The 23,025-nt window shown below is 27.2% G+C and overlaps 1 long non-coding RNA gene across 2 annotated transcripts; it reads left to right on the top strand.

Annotated features, from left to right (window-relative positions):
• Positions 1-55: 55 nt before the first annotated feature.
• Positions 56-22,903, top strand: LOC126749575 (uncharacterized). 2 transcript variants are annotated; one of them, XR_007665146.1, is made up of 3 exons: positions 56-179; positions 7,244-7,931; positions 22,738-22,903. It is a non-coding gene; the product is annotated as an uncharacterized LOC126749575 (long non-coding RNA). The 2 variants fall into 2 exon arrangements; XR_007665147.1 differs by lacking the exon at positions 22,738-22,903 and adding an exon at positions 19,293-19,458.
• Positions 22,904-23,025: the final 122 nt, after the last annotated feature.

Here is a 23,025-nt window from a genome sequence, read left to right on the forward strand (position 1 = left end):
GTGCAAGGTGCCCCTTTGCGAGGAGTACTTGACTGTTTTTAAATGAAAGCTCTATCTTTAATAACAAAAAAGTTATGCAAAATTTTCGATCTAAAAAAGTACATGTTAATCGTAAAAAACCGAAATTTCGATTTTTCTCAAAAACTATAATTTTTTCAATTTTGATAATTATGTGCAAGGTGCCCCTTTGCGAGGAGTACCTGGCAGTTTTTAAATGAGAGCTCTATCTTTAATAACAAAAAAGTTATGCAAAATTTTCGATCTAAAAAAGTACATGTTAATTGTAAAAAACCGAAATTTCGATTTTTCTCAAAAACTATAATTTTTTCAATTTTGATAATTACGCGAAAGGTGCCCCTTCGCTAGGAGTACTTAACAGTTTTTAAATGAAAGCTCTATCTGTAATAACAAAAAAGTTATGCAAAATTTTCGATCTAAAAAAGTACATGTTAATTGTAAAAAACCGAAATTTCGATTTTTCTCAAAAACTATAATTTTTTCAATTTTGATAATTATGTGGAAGGTGCCCATTTGCATGGAGTACTTGACAGTTTTTAAATGAAAGCTCTATCTTTAATAACAAAAAAGTTATGCAAAATTTTCGATCTAAAAATGTACATATTAATCGTAAAAAACATAAAATTTCGATTTTTCTTAAAAACTATAATTTTTTCAATTTTGATAATTATGTGCAAGGTGCCCCTTTGCGAGGAGTACTTAACAGTTTTTAAATGAAGGCTCTATCTTTAATAGCAAAAAAGTTATGCAAAATTTTCGATCTAAAAAAGTACATGTTAATTGCAAAAAACCGAAATATCGATTTTTTTCAAAAACTACAATTTTTTTAGTTTTTGATTATTACGTACAAGGTGCCCCTTTGCGAGGAGTACTTGGCAGTTTTTAAATGAAAGGTCTATCTTTAATAACAAAAAAGTAATGCAAATTTTCGATCTAAAAAAGTACATGTTAATTGTAAAAAACCGAAATTTCGATTTTTCTCAAAAACTATAATTTTTTCAATTTTGATAATTATGTGCAAGGTGCCCCTTCGCTAGGAGTACTTGACTGTTTTTAAATGAAAGCTCTATCTTTAATAACAAAAAAGTTATGCAAAATTTTCGATCTAAAAAAGTACATGTTAATTGTAAAAAATCGAAATTTTGATTTTTCTCAAAAACTATAATTTTTTTAATTTTGATAATTATGTGCAAGGTGCCCCTTTGCGAGGAGTACTTGGCAGTTTTTAAATAAAAGCTCTATCTTTAATAACAAAAAAGTTATGCAACATTTTCGATCTAAAAAAGTACATGTTAATTGTAAAAAACCGAAATTTCGATTTTTCTCAAAAACTATAATTTTTTCAATTTTGATAGTTATGTGCAAGGTGCTTCTTCGCTAGGAGTACCTGACTGTTTTTAAATGAAAGCTCTATCTTTAATAACAAAAAAGTTATGCAAAATTTTCGATCTAAAAAAGTACATGTTAATTGTAAAAAATCGAAATTTCGATATTTCTCAAAAACTACAATTTTTTAGATTTTGATTATTACGTACAAGGTGCCCCTTTGCGAGGAGTACTTGGCAGTTTTTAAATGAAAGGTCTATCTTTAATAACAAAAAAGTAATGCAAAATTTTCGATCTAAATAAGTACATGTTAATTGTAAAAAACCGAAATTTCGATTTTTCTCAAAAACTATAATTTTTTCAATTTTGATAATTATGTGCAAGGTGCCCCTTCGCTAGGAGTACTTGACTGTTTTTAAATGAAAGCTCTATCTTTAATAACAAAAAAGTTATGCAAAATTTTCGATCTAAAAATGTACATGTTATTTGTAAAAAACCGAAATTTCGATTTTTTTCAAAAACTATAATTTTTTCAATTTTAATAATTTTGTGCAAGGTGCTCCTTTGCCAGGAGTACTTGACTGTTTTTAAATGAAAGCTCTATCTTTAATAACAAAAAAGTTATGCAACATTTTCGATCTAAAAAAGTACATGTTAATTGTAAAAAACCGAAATTTCGATTTTTTTCAAAAACTACAATTTTTTTAGTTTTAGATTATTACGTTCAAGGTGCCCCTTTGCGAGGAGTACTTGGCAGTTTTTAAATGAAAGCTCTATCTTTAATAACAAAAAAGTTACGCAACATTTTCGATCTAAAAAAGTACATGTTAATTGTAAAAAACCGAAATTTCGATTTTTCTCAAAAACTACAATTTTTTTAGTTCTTGATTATTACGTACAAGGTGTTCCTTTGCGAGGAGTACTTGGCAGTTTTTAAATAAAAGCTCTATCTTTAATAACAAAAAAGTTACGCAACATTTTCGATCTAAAAAAGTACATGTTAATTGTAGAAAACCGAAATTTCGATTTTTTTCAAAAACTATAATTTTTTCAATTTTAATAATTATGTGCAAGGTGCTCCTTTGCCAGGAGTACTTGACTGTTTTTAAATGAAAGCTCTATCTTTAATAACAAAAAAGTTATACAAAATTTTCGATCTAAAAAAGTACATGTTAATCGTAAAAAACCGAAATTACAATTTTTCTCAAAAACTATAATTTTTTCAATTTTGATAATTATGTGCAAGGTGCCCCTTTGCGAGGAGTACTTGGCAGTTCTTAAATGAAAGCTCTATCTTTAATACCAAAAAAGTTATGCAAAATTTTCGATCTAAAAAAGTACATGTTAATTGTAAAAAACCGAAATTTCGATTTATTTCAAAGACTACAATTTTTTCAATTTTGATAATTATGTGCAAGGTGCCCCTTTGCGAGGAGTACTTGACAGTTTTTAAATGGAAGCTCTATCTTTAATAACAAAAAAGTTATGCAAAATTTTCGATCTAAAAAAGTACATGTTAATCGTAAAAAACCGAAATTTTGATTTTTCTCAAAAACTATAATTTTTTCAATTTTGATAATTATGTGCAAGGTGCCCCTTTGCGAGGAGTACCTGGCAGTTTTTAAATGAGAGCTCTATCTTTAATAACAAAAAAGTTATGCAAAATTTTCGATCTAAAAATGTACATGTTAATCGTAAAAAACCTAAATTTCGATTTTTCCCAAAAACTATAATTTTTTCAATTTTGATAATTATGTGCAAGGTGCCCCTTTGCGAGGAATACTTGGCAGTTTTTAAATGAAAGCTCTATCTTTAATAACAAAAAAGTTATGCAAAATTTTCGATCTAAAAATGTACATGTTAATCGTAAAAAACATAAAATTTCGATTTTTCTTAAAAACTATAATTTTTTCAATTTTGATAATTATGTGCAAGGTGCCCCTTTGCGAGGAGTACTTGGCAGTTTTTAAATGAAAGCTCTATCTTTAAGAACAAAAAAGTTATGCAAAATTTTCTATCTAAAAAAGTACATGTTAATTGTAAAAAACCGAAATTTCGATTTATTTCAAAGACTACAATTTTTTCAATTTTGATAATTATGTGCAAGGTGCCCCTTTGCGAGGAGTACTTGACAGTTTTTAAATGGAAGCTCTATCTTTAATAACAAAAAAGTTATGCAAAATTTTCGATCTAAAAAAGTACATGTTAATCGTAAAAAACCGAAATTTTGATTTTTCTCAAAAACTATAATTTTTTCAATTTTGATAATTATGTGCAAGGTGCCCCTTTGCGAGGAGTACCTGGCAGTTTTTAAATGAGAGCTCTATCTTTAATAACAAAAAAGTTATGCAAAATTTTCGATCTAAAAATGTACATGTTAATCGTAAAAAACCTAAATTTCGATTTTTCCCAAAAACTATAATTTTTTCAATTTTGATAATTATGTGCAAGGTGCCCCTTTGCGAGGAATACTTGGCAGTTTTTAAATGAAAGCTCTATCTTTAATAACAAAAAAGTTATGCAAAATTTTCGATCTAAAAAAGTACATGTTAATTGTAAAAAACCTAAATTTCGATTTATTTCAAAGACTACAATTTTCTTAGTTTTTGATTATCACGTACAAGGTGCCCCTTTGCAAGGAGTACTTGGCAGTTTTTAAATGAAAGCTCTATCTTTAATAACAAAAAAGTTATGCAAAATTTTCGATATAAAAAAGTACATGTTAATTGTAAAAAACCGAAATTTCGATTTTTTTTCAAAAACTATAATTTTTTAAATTTTAATAATTATGTTCAAGATGCCTCTTCGCTAGGAGTACTTAACAGTTTTTAAATGAAGGCTCTATCTTTAATAGCAAAAAAGTTATGCAAAATTTTCGATCTAAAAAAGTACATGTTAATTGTAAAAAACCGAAATTTCGATTTTTTTCAAAAACTACAATTTTTTTAGTTTTTGATTATTACGTACAAGGTGCCCCTTTGCGAGGAGTACTTGGCAGTTTTTAAATGAAAGCTCTATCTTTAATAACAAAAAAGTTATGCAAAATTTTCGATCTAAAAAAGTACATGTTAATTGTAAAAAATCGAAATTTCGATTTTTCTCAAAAACTATAATTTTTTTAATTTTGATAATTATGTGCAAGGTGCCCCTTTGCGAGGAGTACTTGGCAGTTTTTAAATGAAAGCTCTATCTTTAATAACAAAAAAGTTATGCAAAATTTTCGATCTAAAAAAGTACATGTTAATTGTAAAAAACCGAAATTTCGATTTTTTTCAAAAACTACAATTTTTTTAGTTTTTGATTATTACGTACAAGGTGCCCCTTTGCGAGGAGTACTTGACTGTTTTTAAATGAAAGCTCTATCTTTAATAACAAAAAAGTAATGCAAAATTTTCGATCTAAAAAAGTACATGTTAATTGTAAAAAACCGAAATTTCGATTTTTCTCAAAAACTATAATTTTTTCAATTTTGATAATTATGTGCAAGGTGCCCCTTTGCTAGGAGTACTTGACTGTTTTTAAATGAAAGCTCTATCTTTAATAACAAAAAAGTTATGCAAAATTTTCGATATAAAAAAGTACATGTTAATTGTAAAAAACCGAAACTTCGATTTTTTTCAAAAACTATAATTTTTTAAATTTTAATAATTATGTGCAAGATGCCTCTTCGCTAGGAGTACTTAACAGTTTTTAAATGAAGGCTCTATCTTTAATAGCAAAAAAGTTATGCAAAATTTTCGATCTAAAAAAGTACATGTTAATTGTAAAAAACCGAAATTTCGATTTTTTTCAAAAACTACAATTTTTTTAGTTTTTGATTATTACGTACAAGGTGCCCCTTTGCGAGGAGTACTTGGCAGTTTTTAAATGAAAGGTCTATTTTTAATAACAAAAAAGTAATGCAAAATTTTCGATCTAAAAAAGTACATGTTAATTGTAAAAAACCGAAATTTCGATTTTTCTCAAAAACTATAATTTTTTCAATTTTGATAATTATGTGCAAGGTGCCCCTTCGCTAGGAGTACTTGACTGTTTTTAAATGAAAGCTCTATCTTTAATAACAAAAAAGTTATGCAAAATTTTCGATCCAAAAAAGTACATGTTAATTGTAAAAAACCAAAATTTCGATTTTTCTCAAAAACTATAATTTTTTCAATTTTAATAATTATGTGCAAGGTGCCCCTTCGCTAGGAGTACTTGACTGTTTTTAAATGAAAGTTCTATCTTTAATAACAAAAAAGTAATGCAAAATTTTCGATCTAAAAATGTACATGTTATTTGTAAAAAACCGAAATTTTGATTTTTTTCAAAAACTATAATTTTTTCAATTTTAATAATTTTGTGCAAGGTGCTCCTTTGCCAGGAGTACTTGACTGTTTTTAAATGAAAGCTCTATCTTTAATAACAAAAAAGTTATGCAACATTTTCGATCTAAAAAAGTACATGTTAATTGTAAAAAACCGAAATTTCGATTTTTTTCAAAAACTACAATTTTTTTAGTTTTAGATTATTACGTTCAAGGTGCCCCTTTGCGAGGAGTACTTGGCAGTTTTTAAATGAAAGCTCTATCTTTAATAACAAAAAAGTTATGCAAAATTTTCGATCTAAAAATGTACATGTTATTTGTAAAAAACCGAAATTTCGATTTTTTTCAAAAACTATAATTTTTTCAATTTTAATAATTATGTGCAAGGTGCTCCTTTGCCAGGAGTACTTGACTGTTTTTAAATGAAAGCTCTATCTTTAATAACAAAAAAGTTATGCAACATTTTCGATCTAAAAAAGTACATGTTAATTGTAAAAAACCGAAATTTCGATTTTTTTCAAAAACTACAATTTTTTTAGTTTTAGATTATTACGTTCAAGGTGCCCCTTTGCGAGGAGTACTTGGCAGTTTTTAAATGAAAGCTCTATCTTTAATAACAAAAAAGTTATGCAAAATTTTCGATCCAAAAAAGTACATGTTAATCGTAAAAAACATAAATTTCGATTTTTCTCAAAAACTATATTTTTTTCAATTTTGATAATTATGTGGAAGGTGCCCCTTTGCATGGAGTACTTGACAGTTTTTAAACGAAAGCTCTATCTTTAATAACAAAAAAGTTATGCAAAATTTTCGATCTAAAAAAGTACATGTTAATCGTAAAAAACCGAAATTTCAATTTTTCTCAAAAACTATAATTTTTTCAATTTTGATAATTATGTGCAAGGTGCCCCTTTGCGAGGAGTACTTGGAAGTTCTTAAATGAAAGCTCTATCTTTAATAACAAAAAAGTTATGCAAAATTTTCGATCTAAAAAAGTACATGTTAATCGTAAAAAACCGAAATTTCGATTTTTCTTAAAAACTATAATTTTTTCAATTTTGATAATTATGTGCAAGGTGCCCCTTTGCGAGGAGTACCTGGCAGTTTTTAAATGAAAGCTCTATCTTTAATAACAAAAAAGTTATGCAAAATTTTCGATCTAAAAATGTACATGTTAATCGTAAAAAACATAAAATTTCGGTTTTTCTCAAAAACTATAATTTTTTCAATTTTGATAATTATGTGCAAAGTGCCCCTTTGCGAGGAGTACTTGGCAGTTTTTAAATGAAAGCTCTATCTTTAAGAACAAAAAAGTTATGCAAAATTTTCGATCTAAAAAAGTACATGTTAATTGTAAAAAACCGAAATTTCGATTTATTTCAAAGACTACAAGTTTTTCAATTTTGATAATTATGTGCAAGGTGCCCCTTTGCGAGGAGTACTTGACAGTTTTTAAATGGAAGCTCTATCTTTAATAACAAAAAAGTTATGCAAAATTTTCGATCTAAAAAAGTACATGTTAATCGTAAAAAACTGAAATTTCGATTTTTCTCAAAAACTATAATTTTTTCAATTTTGATAATTATGTGCAAGGTGCCCCTTTGCGAGGAGTACCTGGCAGTTTTTAAATGAGAGCTCTATCTTTAATAACAAAAAAGTTATGCAAAATTTTCGATCTAAAAATGTACATGTTAATCGTAAAAAACCTAAATTTCGATTTTTCCCAAAAACTATAATTTTTTCAATTTTGATAATTATGTGCAAGGTGCCCCTTTGCGAGGAATACTTGGCAGTTTTTAAATGAAAGCTCTATCTTTAATAACAAAAAAGTTATGCAAAATTTTCGATCTAAAAATTACATGTTAATCGTAAAAAACCTAAATTTCGATTTTTCCCAAAAACTATAATTTTTTCAATTTTGATAATTATGTGCAAGGTGCCCCTTTGCGAGGAATACTTGGCAGTTTTTAAATGAAAGCTCTATCTTTAATAACAAAAAAGTTATGCAAAATTTTCGATCTAAAAATGTACATGTTAATCGTAAAAAACATAAAATTTCGATTTTTCTCAAAAACTATAATTTTTTCAATTTTGATAATTATGTGCAAGGTGCCCCTTTGCGAGGAGTACTTGGCAGTTTTTAAATGAAAGCTCTATCTTTAAGAACAAAAAAGTTATGCAAAATTTTCGATCTAAAAAAGTACATGTTAATTGTAAAAAACCGAAATTTCGATTTATTTCAAAGACTACAATTTTTTCAATTTTGATAATTATGTGCAAGGTGCCCCTTTGCGAGGAGTACTTGACAGTTTTTAAATGGAAGCTCTATCTTTAATAACAAAAAAGTTATGCAACATTTTCGATCTAAAAAAGTACATGTTAATTGTAAAAAACCGAAATTTCGATTTTTTTCAAAAACTACAATTTTTTCAATTTTGATAATTATGTGCAAGGTGCCCCTTTGCGAGGAGTACTTGACTGTTTTTAAATGAAAGCTCTATCTTTAATAACAAAAAAGTTATGCAACATTTTCGATCTAAAAAAGTACATGTTAATTGTAAAAAACCGAAATTTCGATTTTTTTCAAAAACTATAATTTTTTTAATTTTAATAATTTTGTGCAAGGTGCTCCTTTGCCAGGAGTACTTGACTGTTTTTAAATGAAAGCTCTATCTTTAATAACAAAAAAGTTATGCAACATTTTCGATCTAAAAAAGTACATGTTAATTGTAAAAAATCGAAATTTCGATATTTCTCAAAAACTACAATTTTTTAGATTTTGATTATTACGTACAAGGTGCCCCTTTGCGAGGAGTACTTGGCAGTTTTTAAATGAAAGCTCTATCTTTAATAACAAAAAAGTTATGCAAAATTTTCGATCTAAAAATGTACATGTTATTTGTAAAAAACCGAAATTTCGATTTTTTTCAAAAACTATAATTTTTTTAATTTTAATAATTTTGTGCAAGGTGCTCCTTTGCCAGGAGTACTTGACTGTTTTTAAATGAAAGCTCTATCTTTAATAACAAAAAAGTTATGCAACATTTTCGATCTAAAAAAGTACATGTTAATTGTAAAAAACCGAAATTTCGATTTTTTTCAAAAACTACAATTTTTTTAGTTTTAGATTATTACGTTCAAGGTGCCCCTTTGCGAGGAGTACTTGGCAGTTTTTAAATAAAAGCTCTATCTTTAATAACAAAAAAGTTACGCAACATTTTCTATCTAAAAAAGTACATGTTAATTGTAAAAAACCGAAATTTCGATTTTTCTCAAAAACTACAATTTTTTTAGTTCTTGATTATTACGTACAAGGTGTTCCTTTGCGAGGAGTACTTGGCAGTTCTTAAATGAAAGCTCTATCTTTAATAACAAAAAAGTTATGCAAAATTTTCGATCTAAAAAAGTACATGTTAATCGTAAAAAACCGAAATTTCAATTTTTCTCAAAAACTATAATTTTTTCAATTTTGATAATTATGTGCAAGGTGCCCCTTTGCGAGAAGTACTTGGAAGTTCTTAAATGAAAGCTCTATCTTTAATAACAAAAAAGTTATGCAAAATTTTCGATCTAAAAAAGTACATGTTAATCGTAAAAAACCGAAATTTCGATTTTTCTCAAAAACTATAATTTTTTCAATTTTGATAATTATGTGCAAGGTGCCCCTTTGCGAGGAGTACCTGGCAGTTTTTAAATGAGAGCTCTATCTTTAATAACAAAAAAGTTATGCAAAATTTTCGATCTAAAAATGTACATGTTAATCGTAAAAAACCTAAATTTCGATTTTTCCCAAAAACTATAATTTTTTTAATTTTGATAATTATGTGCAAGGTGCCCCTTTGCGAGGAGTACTTGGCAGTTTTTAAATGAAAGCTCTATCTTTAATAACAAAAAAGTTATGCAAAATTTTCGATCTAAAAAAGTACATGTTAATCGTAAAAAACCGAAATTTCGATTTTTCTCAAAAACTATAATTTTTTCAATTTTGATAATTACGCGAAAGGTGCCCCTTTGCGAGGAGTACTTGGCAGTTTTTAAATGAAAGCTCTATCTTTAATAACAAAGAGATTATGCAAAATTTTCGATCTAAAAAAGTACATGTTAATTGTAAAAAACCGAATTTTCGATTTTTCTCAAAAACTATAATTTTTTCAATTTTGATAATTACGCGAAAGGTGCCCCTTCGCTAGGAGTACTTAACAGTTTTTAAATGAAAGCTCTATCTTTAATAACAAAAAAGTTATGCAAAATTTTCGATCTAAAAAAGTACATGTTAATCGTAAAAAACCGAAATTTCGATTTTTCTCAAAAACTATAATTTTTTCAATTTTGATAATTATGTGCAAGGTGCCCCTTTGCGAGGAGTACTTGGCAGTTTTTAAATGAAAGCTCTATCTTTAATAACAAAGAGATTATGCAAAATTTTCGATCTAAAAAAGTACATGTTAATTGTAAAAAACCGAATTTTCGATTTTTCTCAAAAACTATAATTTTTTCAATTTTGATAATTACGCGAAAGGTGCCCCTTCGCTAGGAGTACTTAACAGTTTTTAAATGAAAGCTCTATCTTTAATAACAAAAAAGTTATGCAAAATTTTCGATCTAAAAAAGTACATGTTAATCGTAAAAAACCGAAATTTCGATTTTTCTCAAAAACTATAATTTTTTCAATTTTGATAATTATGTGCAAGGTGCCCCTTTGCGAGGAGTACTTGGCAGTTTTTAAATGAAAGCTCTATCTTTAATAACAAAAAAGTTATGCAAAATTTTCGATCTAGAAAAGTACATGTTAATCGTAAAAAACCGAAATTTCGATTTTTCTTAAAAACTATAATTTTTTCAATTTTGATAATTATGTGCAAGGTGCCCCTTTGCGAGGAGTACCTGGCAGTTTTTAAATGAAAGCTCTATCTTAATAACAAAAAAGTTATGCAAAATTTTCGATCTAAAAATGTACATGTTAATCGTAAAAAACCTAAATTTCGATTTTTCTCAAAAACTATAATTTTTTCAATTTTGATAATTATGTGCAAGGTGCCCCTTTGCGAGGAGTACTTGGCAGTTTTTAAATGAAAGCTCTATCTTTAATAACAAAAAAGTTACGCAACATTTTCGATCTAAAAAAGTACATGTTAATTGTAAAAAACCGAAATTTCGATTTTTCTCAAAAACTACAATTTTTTTAGTTCTTGATTATTACGTACAAGGTGCCCCTTTGCGAGGATTACTTGGCAGTTTTTAAATGAAAGCTCTATCTTTAATAACAAAAAAGTTACGCAACATTTTCGATCTAAAAAAGTACATGTTAATTGTAGAAAACCGAAATTTCGATTTTTTTCAAAAACTACAATTTTTTTAGTTCTTGATTATTACGTACAAGGTGCCCCTTTGCGAGGATTACTTGGCAGTTTTTAAATGAAAGCTCTATCTTTAATAACAAAAAAGTTATGCAACATTTTCGATCTAAAAAAGTACATGTTAATTGTAAAAAACCGAAATTTCGATTTTTCTCAAAAACTACAATTTTTTTAGTTCTTGATTATTACGTACAAGGTGCCCCTTTGCGAGGATTACTTGGCAGTTTTTAAATGAAAGCTCTATCTTTAATAACAAAAAAGTTACGCAACATTTTCGATCTAAAAAAGTACATGTTAATTGTAGAAAACCGAAATTTCGATTTTTTTCAAAAACTATAATTTTTTCAATTTTAATAATTATGTGCAAGGTGCTCCGTTGCCAGGAGTACTTGACTGTTTTTAAATGAAAGCTCTATCTTTAATAACAAAAAAGTTATGCAAAATTTTCGATCTAAAAAAGTACATGTTAATTGTAAAAAACCGAAATTTCGATTTTTCTCAAAAACTATAATTTTTTCAGTTTTGATAATTATGTGCAAGGTGCCCCTTCGCTAGGAGTACTTGACTGTTTTTAAATGAAAGCTCTATCTTTAATAACAAAAAAGTTATGCAAAATTTTCGATCTCAAAAAGTACATGTTAATTGTAAAAAACCGAAATTTCGATTTTTTTCAAAAACTATAATTTTTTCAATTTTAATAATTATGTGCAAGGTGCCTCTTTGCGAGGAGTACTTGGCAGTTTTTAAATGAAAGCTCTATCTTTAATAACAAAAAAGTTATACAAAATTTTCGATATAAAAAGTACATGTTAATTGTAAAAAACCGAAATTTTGATTTTTCTCAAAAACTATAATTTTTTCGATTATGATAATTATGTGCAAGGTGCCCCTTCGCTAGGAGTACTTGACTGTTTTTAAATGAAAGCTCTATCTTTAATAACAAAAAAGTAATGCAAAATTTTCGATCTAAAAAAGTACATGTTAATTGTAAAAAACCAAAATTTCGATTTTTGTCAAAAACTATAATTTTTTCAATTTTGATAATTTTTTGCAAGATGCCCCTTTGCGAGGAGTACCTGGCAGTTTTTAAATGAGAGCTCTATCTTTAATAACAAAAAAGTTATGCAAAATTTTCGATCTAAAAAAGTACATGTTAATTGTAAAAAATCGAAATTTCGATATTTCTCAAAAACTACAATTTTTTAGATTTTGATTATTACGTACAAGGTGCCCCTTTGCGAGGAGTACTTGGCAGTTTTTAAATGAAAGCTCTATCTTTAATAACAAAAAAGTTATGCAAAATTTTCGATCTAAAAATGTACATGTTATTTGTAAAAAACCGAAATTTCGATTTTTTTCAAAAACTATAATTTTTTCAATTTTAATAATTTTGTGCAAGGTGCTCCTTTGCCAGGAGTACTTGACTGTTTTTAAATGAAAGCTCTATCTTTAATAACAAAAAAGTTATGCAACATTTTCGATCTAAAAAAGTACATGTTAATTGTAAAAAACCGAAATTTCGATTTTTTTCAAAAACTACAATTTTTTTAGTTTTAGATTATTACGTTCAAGGTGCCCCTTTGCGAGGAGTACTTGGCAGTTTTTAAATGAAAGCTCTATCTTTAATAACAAAAAAGTTACGCAACATTTTCGATCTAAAAAAGTACATGTTAATTGTAAAAAACCGAAATTTCGATTTTTCTCAAAAACTACAATTTTTTTAGTTCTTGATTATTACGTACAAGGTGTTCCTTTGCGAGGAGTACTTGGCAGTTTTTAAATAAAAGCTCTATCTTTAATAACAAAAAAGTTACGCAACATTTTCGATCTAAAAAAGTACATGTTAATTGTAGAAAACCGAAATTTCGATTTTTTTCAAAAACTATAATTTTTTCAATTTTAATAATTATGTGCAAGGTGCTCCTTTGCCAGGAGTACTTGACTGTTTTTAAATGAAAGCTCTATCTTTAATAACAAAAAAGTTATGCAAAATTTTCGATCTCAAAAAGTACATGTTAATTGTAAAAAACCGAAATTTCAATTTTTTTCAAAAACTATAATTTTTTCAATTTTAATAATTATGTGCAAGGTGCCCCTTTGCGAGGAGTACTTGGCAGTTCTTAAATGAGAGCTCTATCTTTAATAACAAAAAAGTTATACAAAATTTTCGATCTAAAAAAGTACATGTTAATCGTAAAAAACCGAAATTTCAATTTTTCTCAAAAACTATAATTTTTTCAATTTTGATAATTATGTGCAAGGTGCCCCTTTGCGAGGAGTACTTGGAAGTTCTTAAATGAAAGCTCTATCTTTAATAACAAAAAAGTTATGCAAAATTTTCGATCTAAAAAGTACATGTTAATCGTAAAAAACCGAAATTTCGATTTTTCTCAAAAACTATAATTTTTTCAATTTTGATAATTATGTGCAAGGTGCCCCTTTGCGAGGAGTACCTGGCAGTTTTAAAATGAGAGCTCTATCTTTAATAACAAAAAAGTTATGCAAAATTTTCGATCTAAAAATGTACATGTTAATCGTAAAAAACCTAAATTTCGATTTTTCCCAAAAACTATAATTTTTTTAATTTTGATAATTATGTGCAAGGTGCCCCTTTGCGAGGAGTATTTGGCAGTTTTTAAATGAAAGCTCTATCTTTAATAACAAAAAAGTTATGCAAAATTTTCGATCTAAAAAAGTACATGTTAATTGTAAAAAACCGAAATTTCGATTTTTCTCAAAAACTATAATTTTTTCAATTTTGATAATTACGCGAAAGGTGCCCCTTCGCTAGGAGTACTTAACAGTTTTTAAATGAAAGCTCTATCTGTAATAACAAAAAAGTTATGCAAAATTTTCGATCTAAAAAAGTACATGTTAATTGTAAAAAACCGAAATTTCGATTTTTCTCAAAAACTATAATTTTTTCAATTTTGATAATTATGTGGAAGGTGCCCCTTTGCATGGAGTACTTGACAGTTTTTAAATGAAAGCTCTATCTTTAATAACAAAAAAGTTATACAAAATTTTCGATCTAAAAAAGTACATGTTAATCGTAAAAAACCGAAATTTCAATTTTTCTCAAAAACTATAATTTTTTCAATTTTGATAATTATGTGCAAGGTGCCCCTTTACACATCTCGTGAGAGTGTTCTTAAATGAAAGCTCTATCTTTAATAACAAAAAAGTTATGCAAAATTTTCGATCTAAAAAAGTACATGTTAATCGTAAAAAACCGAAATTTCAATTTTTCTCAAAAACTATAATTTTTTCAATTTTGATAATTATGTGCAAGGTGCCCCTCTGCGAGGAGTACTTGGAAGTTCTTAAATGAAAGCTCTATCTTTAATAACAAAAAAGTTATGCAAAATTTTCGATCTAAAAAAGTACATGTTAATCGTAAAAAACCGAAATTTCGATTTTTCTCAAAAACTATAATTTTTTCAATTTTGATAATTATGTGCAAGGTGCCCCTTTGCGAGGAGTACCTGGCAGTTTTTAAATGAGAGCTCTATCTTTTAATAACAAAAAAGTTATGCAAAATTTTCGATCTAAAAATGTACATGTTAATCGTAAAAAACCTAAATTTCGATTTTTCCCAAAAACTATAATTTTTTTAATTTTGATAATTATGTGCAAGGTGCCCCTTTGCGAGGAGTACTTGGCAGTTTTTAAATGAAAGCTCTATCTTTAATAACAAAAAAGTTATGCAAAATTTTCGATCTAAAAAAGTACATGTTAATTGTAAAAAACCGAAATTTCGATTTTTCTCAAAAACTATAATTTTTTCAATTTTGATAATTACGCGAAAGGTGCCCCTTCGCTAGGAGTACTTAACAGTTTTTAAATCAAAGCTCTATCTGTAATAACAAAAAAGTTATGCAAAATTTTCGATCTAAAAAAGTACATGTTAATCGTAAAAAACCGAAATTTCGATTTTTCTTAAAAACTATAATTTTTTCAATTTTGATAATTACGCGAAAGGTGCCCCTTTGCGAGGAGTACTTGGCAGTTTTTAAATGAAAGCTCTATCTTTAATAACAAAGAGATTATGCAAAATTTTCGATCTAAAAAAGTACATGTTAATTGTAAAAAACCGAATTTTCGATTTTTCTCAAAAACTATAATTTTTTCAATTTTGATAATTACGCGAAAGGTGCCCCTTCGCTAGGAGTACTTAACAGTTTTTAAATGAAAGCTCTATCTTTAATAACAAAAAAGTTATGCAAAATTTTCGATCTAAAAAAGTACATGTTAATCGTAAAAAACCGAAATTTCGATTTTTCTCAAAAACTATAATTTTTTCAATTTTGATAATTATGTGCAAGGTGCCCCTTTGCGAGGAGTACTTGGCAGTTTTTAAATGAAAGCTCTATCTTTAATAACAAAAAAGTTATGCAAAATTTTCGATCTAGAAAAGTACATGTTAATCGTAAAAAACCGAAATTTCGATTTTTCTTAAAAACTATAATTTTTTCAATTTTGATAATTATGTGCAAGGTGCCCCTTTGCGAGGAGTACCTGGCAGTTTTTAAATGAAAGCTCTATCTTTAATAACAAAAAAGTTATGCAAAATTTTCGATCTAAAAATGTACATGTTAATCGTAAAAAACCTAAATTTCGATTTTTCTCAAAAACTATAATTTTTTCAATTTTGATAATTATGTGCAAGGTGCCCCTTTGCGAGGAGTACTTGGCAGTTTTTAAATGAAAGCTCTATCTTTAATAACAAAAAAGTTACGCAACATTTTCGATCTAAAAAAGTACATGTTAATTGTAAAAAACCGAAATTTCGATTTTTCTCAAAAACTACAATTTTTTTAGTTCTTGATTATTACGCACAAGGTGCCCCTTTGCGAGGATTACTTGGCAGTTTTTAAATGAAAGCTCTATCTTTAATTACAAAAAAGTTACGCAACATTTTCGATCTAAAAAAGTACATGTTAATTGTAGAAAACCGAAATTTCGATTTTTTTCAAAAACTACAATTTTTTAGTTCTTGATTATTACGTACAAGGTGCCCCTTTGCGAGGATTACTTGGCAGTTTTTAAATGAAAGCTCTATCTTTAATAACAAAAAAGTTATGCAACATTTTCGATCTAAAAAAGTACATGTTAATTGTAAAAAACCGAAATTTCGATTTTTCTCAAAAACTACAATTTTTTTAGTTCTTGATTATTACGTACAAGGTGCCCCTTTGCGAGGATTACTTGGCAGTTTTTAAATGAAAGCTCTATCTTTAATAACAAAAAAGTTACGCAACATTTTCGATCTAAAAAAGTACATGTTAATTGTAGAAAACCGAAATTTCGATTTTTTTCAAAAACTATAATTTTTTCAATTTTAATAATTATGTGCAAGGTGCTCCGTTGCCAGGAGTACTTGACTGTTTTTAAATGAAAGCTCTATCTTTAATAACAAAAAAGTTATGCAAAATTTTCGATCTAAAAAAGTACATGTTAATTGTAAAAAACCGAAATTTCGATTTTTCTCAAAAACTATAATTTTTTCAGTTTTGATAATTATGTGCAAGGTGCCCCTTCGCTAGGAGTACTTGACTGTTTTTAAATGAAAGCTCTATCTTTAATAACAAAAAAGTTATGCAAAATTTTCGATCTCAAAAAGTACATGTTAATTGTAAAAAACCGAAATTTCGATTTTTTTCAAAAACTATAATTTTTTCAATTTTAATAATTATGTGCAAGGTGCCTCTTTGCGAGGAGTACTTGGCAGTTTTTAAATGAAAGCTCTATCTTTAATAACAAAAAAGTTATACAAAATTTTCGATATAAAAAGTACATGTTAATTGTAAAAAACCGAAATTTTGATTTTTCTCAAAAACTATAATTTTTTCGATTATGATAATTATGTGCAAGGTGCCCCTTCGCTAGGAGTACTTGACTGTTTTTAAATGAAAGCTCTATCTTTAATAACAAAAAAGTAATGCAAAATTTTCGATCTAAAAAAGTACATGTTAATTGTAAAAAACCAAAATTTCGATTTTTGTCAAAAACTATAATTTTTTCAATTTTGATAATTTTTTGCAAGATGCCCCTTTGCGAGGAGTACCTGGCAGTTTTTAAATGAGAGCTCTATCTTTAATAACAAAAAAGTTATGCAAAATTTTCGATCTAAAAAAGTACATGTTAATTGTAAAAAATCGAAATTTCGATATTTCTCAAAAACTACAATTTTTTAGATTTTGATTATTACGTACAAGGTGCCCCTTTGCGAGGAGTACTTGGCAGTTTTTAAATGAAAGCTCTATCTTTAATAACAAAAAAGTTATGCAAAATTTTCGATCTAAAAATGTACATGTTATTTGTAAAAAACCGAAATTTCGATTTTTTTCAAAAACTATAATTTTTTCAATTTTAATAATTTTGTGCAAGGTGCTCCTTTGCCAGGAGTACTTGACTGTTTTTAAATGAAAGCTCTATCTTTAATAACAAAAAAGTTATGCAACATTTTCGATCTAAAAAAGTACATGTTAATTGTAAAAAACCGAAATTTCGATTTTTTTCAAAAACTACAATTTTTTTAGTTTTAGATTATTACGTTCAAGGTGCCCCTTTGCGAGGAGTACTTGGCAGTTTTTAAATGAAAGCTCTATCTTTAATAACAAAAAAGTTACGCAACATTTTCGATCTAAAAAAGTACATGTTAATTGTAAAAAACCGAAATTTCGATTTTTCTCAAAAACTACAATTTTTTTAGTTCTTGATTATTACGTACAAGGTGTTCCTTTGCGAGGAGTACTTGGCAGTTTTTAAATAAAAGCTCTATCTTTAATAACAAAAAAGTTACGCAACATTTTCGATCTAAAAAAGTACATGTTAATTGTAGAAAACCGAAATTTCGATTTTTTTCAAAAACTATAATTTTTTCAATTTTAATAATTATGTGCAAGGTGCTCCTTTGCCAGGAGTACTTGACTGTTTTTAAATGAAAGCTCTATCTTTAATAACAAAAAAGTTATGCAATATTTTCGATCTCAAAAAGTACATGTTAATTGTAAAAAACCGAAATTTCAATTTTTTTCAAAAACTATAATTTTTTCAATTTTAATAATTATGTGCAAGGTGCCCCTTTGCGAGGAGTACTTGGCAGTTCTTAAATGAGAGCTCTATCTTTAATAACAAAAAAGTTATACAAAATTTTCGATCTAAAAAAGTACATGTTAATCGTAAAAAACCGAAATTTCAATTTTTCTCAAAAACTATAATTTTTTCAATTTTGATAATTATGTGCAAGGTGCCCCTTTGCGAGGAGTACTTGGCAGTTCTTAAATGAAAGCTCTATCTTTAATAACAAAAAAGTTATGCAAAATTTTCGATCTAAAAAAGTACATGATAATCGTAAAAAACCGAAATTTCGATTTTTCTCAAAAACTATAATTTTTTCAATTTTGATAATTATGTGCAAGGTGCCCCTTTGCGAGGAGTACCTGGCAGTTTTAAAATGAGAGCTCTATCTTTAATAACAAAAAAGTTATGCAAAATTTTCGATCTAAAAATGTACATGTTAATCGTAAAAAACCTAAATTTCGATTTTTCCCAAAAACTATAATTTTTTTAATTTTGATAATTATGTGCAAGGTGCCCCTTTGCGAGGAGTACTTGGCAGTTTTTAAATGAAAGCTCTATCTTTAATAACAAAAAAGTTATGCAAAATTTTCGATCTAAAAAAGTACATGTTAATTGTAAAAAACCGAAATTTCGATTTTTCTCAAAAACTATAATTTTTTCAATTTTGATAATTACGCGAAAGGTGCCCCTTCGCTAGGAGTACTTAACAGTTTTTAAATGAAAGCTCTATCTGTAATAACAAAAAAGTTATGCAAAATTTTCGATCTAAAAAAGTACATGTTAATCGTAAAAAACCGAAATTTCGATTTTTCTCAAAAACTATAATTTTTTCAATTTTGATAATTATGTGGAAGGTGCCCCTTTGCATGGAGTACTTGACAGTTTTTAAATGAAAGCTCTATCTTTAATAACAAAAAAGTTATGCAAAATTTTCGATCTAAAAATGTACATGTTAATCGTAAAAAACATAAAATTTCGATTTTTCTTAAAAACTATAATTTTTTCAATTTTGATAATTATGTGCAAGGTGCCCCTTTGCGAGGAGTACTTGGCAGTTTTTAAATGAAAGCTCTATCTTTAAGAACAAAAAAGTTATGCAAAATTTTCTATCTAAAAAAGTACATGTTAATTGTAAAAAACCGAAATTTCGATTTATTTCAAAGACTACAATTTTTTCAATTTTGATAATTATGTGCAAGGTGCCCCTTTGCGAGGAGTACTTGACAGTTTTTAAATGGAAGCTCTATCTTTAATAACAAAAAAGTTATGCAAAATTTTCGATCTAAAAAAGTACATGTTAATCGTAAAAAACCGAAATTTTGATTTTTCTCAAAAACTATAATTTTTTCAATTTTGATAATTATGTGCAAGGTGCCCCTTTGCGAGGAGTACCTGGCAGTTTTTAAATGAGAGCTCTATCTTTAATAGCAAAAAAGTTATGCAAAATTTTCGATCTAAAAATGTACATGTTAATCGTAAAAAACCTAAATTTCGATTTTTCCCAAAAACTATAATTTTTTCAATTTTGATAATTATGTGCAAGGTGCCCCTTTGCGAGGAATACTTGGCAGTTTTTAAATGAAAGCTCTATCTTTAATAACAAAAAAGTTATGCAAAATTTTCGATCTAAAAAAGTACATGTTAATTGTAAAAAACCTAAATTTCGATTTATTTCAAAGACTACAATTTTCTTAGTTTTTGATTATCACGTACAAGGTGCCCCTTTGCAAGGAGTACTTGGCAGTTTTTAAATGAAAGCTCTATCTTTAATAACAAAAAAGTTATGCAAAATTTTCGATATAAAAAAGTACATGTTAATTGTAAAAAACCGAAATTTCGATTTTTTTCAAAAACTATAATTTTTTCAATTTTGATAATTATGTGCAAGGTGCCCCTTTGCTAGGAGTACTTGACTGTTTTTAAATGAAAGCTCTATCTTTAATAACAAAAAAGTTATGCAAAATTTTCGATATAAAAAAGTACATGTTAATTGTAAAAAACCGAAATTTCGATTTTTCTCAAAAACTATAATTTTTTCAATTTTGATAATTATGTGCAAGGTGCCCCTTCGCTAGGAGTACTTGACTGTTTTTAAATGAAAGCTCTATCTTTAATAACAAAAAAGTTATGCAAAATTTTCGATCCAAAAAAGTACATGTTAATTGTAAAAAACCAAAATTTCGATTTTTCTCAAAAACTATAATTTTTTCAATTTTAATAATTATGTGCAAGGTGCCCCTTCGCTAGGAGTACTTGACTGTTTTTAAATGAAAGTTCTATCTTTAATAACAAAAAAGTAATGCAAAATTTTCGATCTAAAAATGTACATGTTATTTGTAAAAAACCGAAATTTTGATTTTTTTCAAAAACTATAATTTTTTCAATTTTAATAATTTTGTGCAAGGTGCTCCTTTGCCAGGAGTACTTGACTGTTTTTAAATGAAAGCTCTATCTTTAATAACAAAAAAGTTATGCAACATTTTCGATCTAAAAAAGTACATGTTAATTGTAAAAAACCGAAATTTCGATTTTTTTCAAAAACTACAATTTTTTTAGTTTTAGATTATTACGTTCAAGGTGCCCCTTTGCGAGGAGTACTTGGCAGTTTTTAAATGAAAGCTCTATCTTTAATAACAAAAAAGTTATGCAAAATTTTCGATCTAAAAATGTACATGTTATTTGTAAAAAACCGAAATTTCGATTTTTTTCAAAAACTATAATTTTTTCAATTTTAATAATTATGTGCAAGGTGCTCCTTTGCCAGGAGTACTTGACTGTTTTTAAATGAAAGCTCTATCTTTAATAACAAAAAAGTTATGCAACATTTTCGATCTAAAAAAGTACATGTTAATTGTAAAAAACCGAAATTTCGATTTTTTTCAAAAACTACAATTTTTTTAGTTTTAGATTATTACGTTCAAGGTGCCCCTTTGCGAGAAGTACTTGGCAGTTTTTAAATGAAAGCTCTATCTTTAATAACAAAAAAGTTACGCAACATTTTCGATCTAAAAAAGTACATGTTAATTGTAAAAAACCGAAATTTCGATTTTTCTCAAAAACTACAATTTTTTTAGTTCTTGATTATTACGTACAAGGTGTTCCTTTGCGAGGAGTACTTGGCAGTTTTTAAATAAAAGCTCTATCTTTAATAACAAAAAAGTTACGCAACATTTTCGATCTAAAAAAGTACATGTTAATTGTAGAAAACCGAAATTTCGATTTTTTTCAAAAACTATAATTTTTTCAATTTTAATAATTATGTGCAAGGTGCTCCTTTGCCAGGAGTACTTGACTGTTTTTAAATGAAAGCTCTATCTTTAATAACAAAAAAGTTATGCAATATTTTCGATCTCAAAAAGTACATGTTAATTGTAAAAAACCGAAATTTCAATTTTTTTCAAAAACTATAATTTTTTCAATTTTAATAATTATGTGCAAGGTGCCCCTTTGCGAGGAGTACTTGGCAGTTCTTAAATGAGAGCTCTATCTTTAATAACAAAAAAGTTATACAAAATTTTCGATCTAAAAAAGTACATGTTAATCGTAAAAAACCGAAATTTCAATTTTTCTCAAAAACTATAATTTTTTCAATTTTGATAATTATGTGCAAGGTGCCCCTTTGCGAGGAGTACTTGGCAGTTCTTAAATGAAAGCTCTATCTTTAATAACAAAAAAGTTATGCAAAATTTTCGATCTAAAAAAGTACATGATAATCGTAAAAAACCGAAATTTCGATTTTTCTCAAAAACTATAATTTTTTCAATTTTGATAATTATGTGCAAGGTGCCCCTTTGCGAGGAGTACCTGGCAGTTTTAAAATGAGAGCTCTATCTTTAATAACAAAAAAGTTATGCAAAATTTTCGATCTAAAAATGTACATGTTAATCGTAAAAAACCTAAATTTCGATTTTTCCCAAAAACTATAATTTTTTTAATTTTGATAATTATGTGCAAGGTGCCCCTTTGCGAGGAGTACTTGGCAGTTTTTAAATGAAAGCTCTATCTTTAATAACAAAAAAGTTATGCAAAATTTTCGATCTAAAAAAGTACATGTTAATTGTAAAAAACCGAAATTTCGATTTTTCTCAAAAACTATAATTTTTTCAATTTTGATAATTACGCGAAAGGTGCCCCTTCGCTAGGAGTACTTAACAGTTTTTAAATGAAAGCTCTATCTGTAATAACAAAAAAGTTATGCAAAATTTTCGATCTAAAAAAGTACATGTTAATCGTAAAAAACCGAAATTTCGATTTTTCTCAAAAACTATAATTTTTTCAATTTTGATAATTATGTGGAAGGTGCCCCTTTGCATGGAGTACTTGACAGTTTTTAAATGAAAGCTCTATCTTTAATAACAAAAAAGTTATGCAAAATTTTCGATCTAAAAATGTACATGTTAATCGTAAAAAACATAAAATTTCGATTTTTCTTAAAAACTATAATTTTTTCAATTTTGATAATTATGTGCAAGGTGCCCCTTTGCGAGGAGTACTTGGCAGTTTTTAAATGAAAGCTCTATCTTTAAGAACAAAAAAGTTATGCAAAATTTTCTATCTAAAAAAGTACATGTTAATTGTAAAAAACCGAAATTTCGATTTATTTCAAAGACTACAATTTTTTCAATTTTGATAATTATGTGCAAGGTGCCCCTTTGCGAGGAGTACTTGACAGTTTTTAAATGGAAGCTCTATCTTTAATAACAAAAAAGTTATGCAAAATTTTCGATCTAAAAAAGTACATGTTAATCGTAAAAAACCGAAATTTTGATTTTTCTCAAAAACTATAATTTTTTCAATTTTGATAATTATGTGCAAGGTGCCCCTTTGCGAGGAGTACCTGGCAGTTTTTAAATGAGAGCTCTATCTTTAATAGCAAAAAAGTTATGCAAAATTTTCGATCTAAAAATGTACATGTTAATCGTAAAAAACCTA

Source organism: Anthonomus grandis, unplaced genomic scaffold (genome assembly GCF_022605725.1).
Source record: "Anthonomus grandis grandis unplaced genomic scaffold, icAntGran1.3 ctg00000330.1, whole genome shotgun sequence".
In the NCBI taxonomy this organism is placed as follows: Eukaryota; Metazoa; Arthropoda; class Insecta; order Coleoptera; family Curculionidae; genus Anthonomus; species Anthonomus grandis.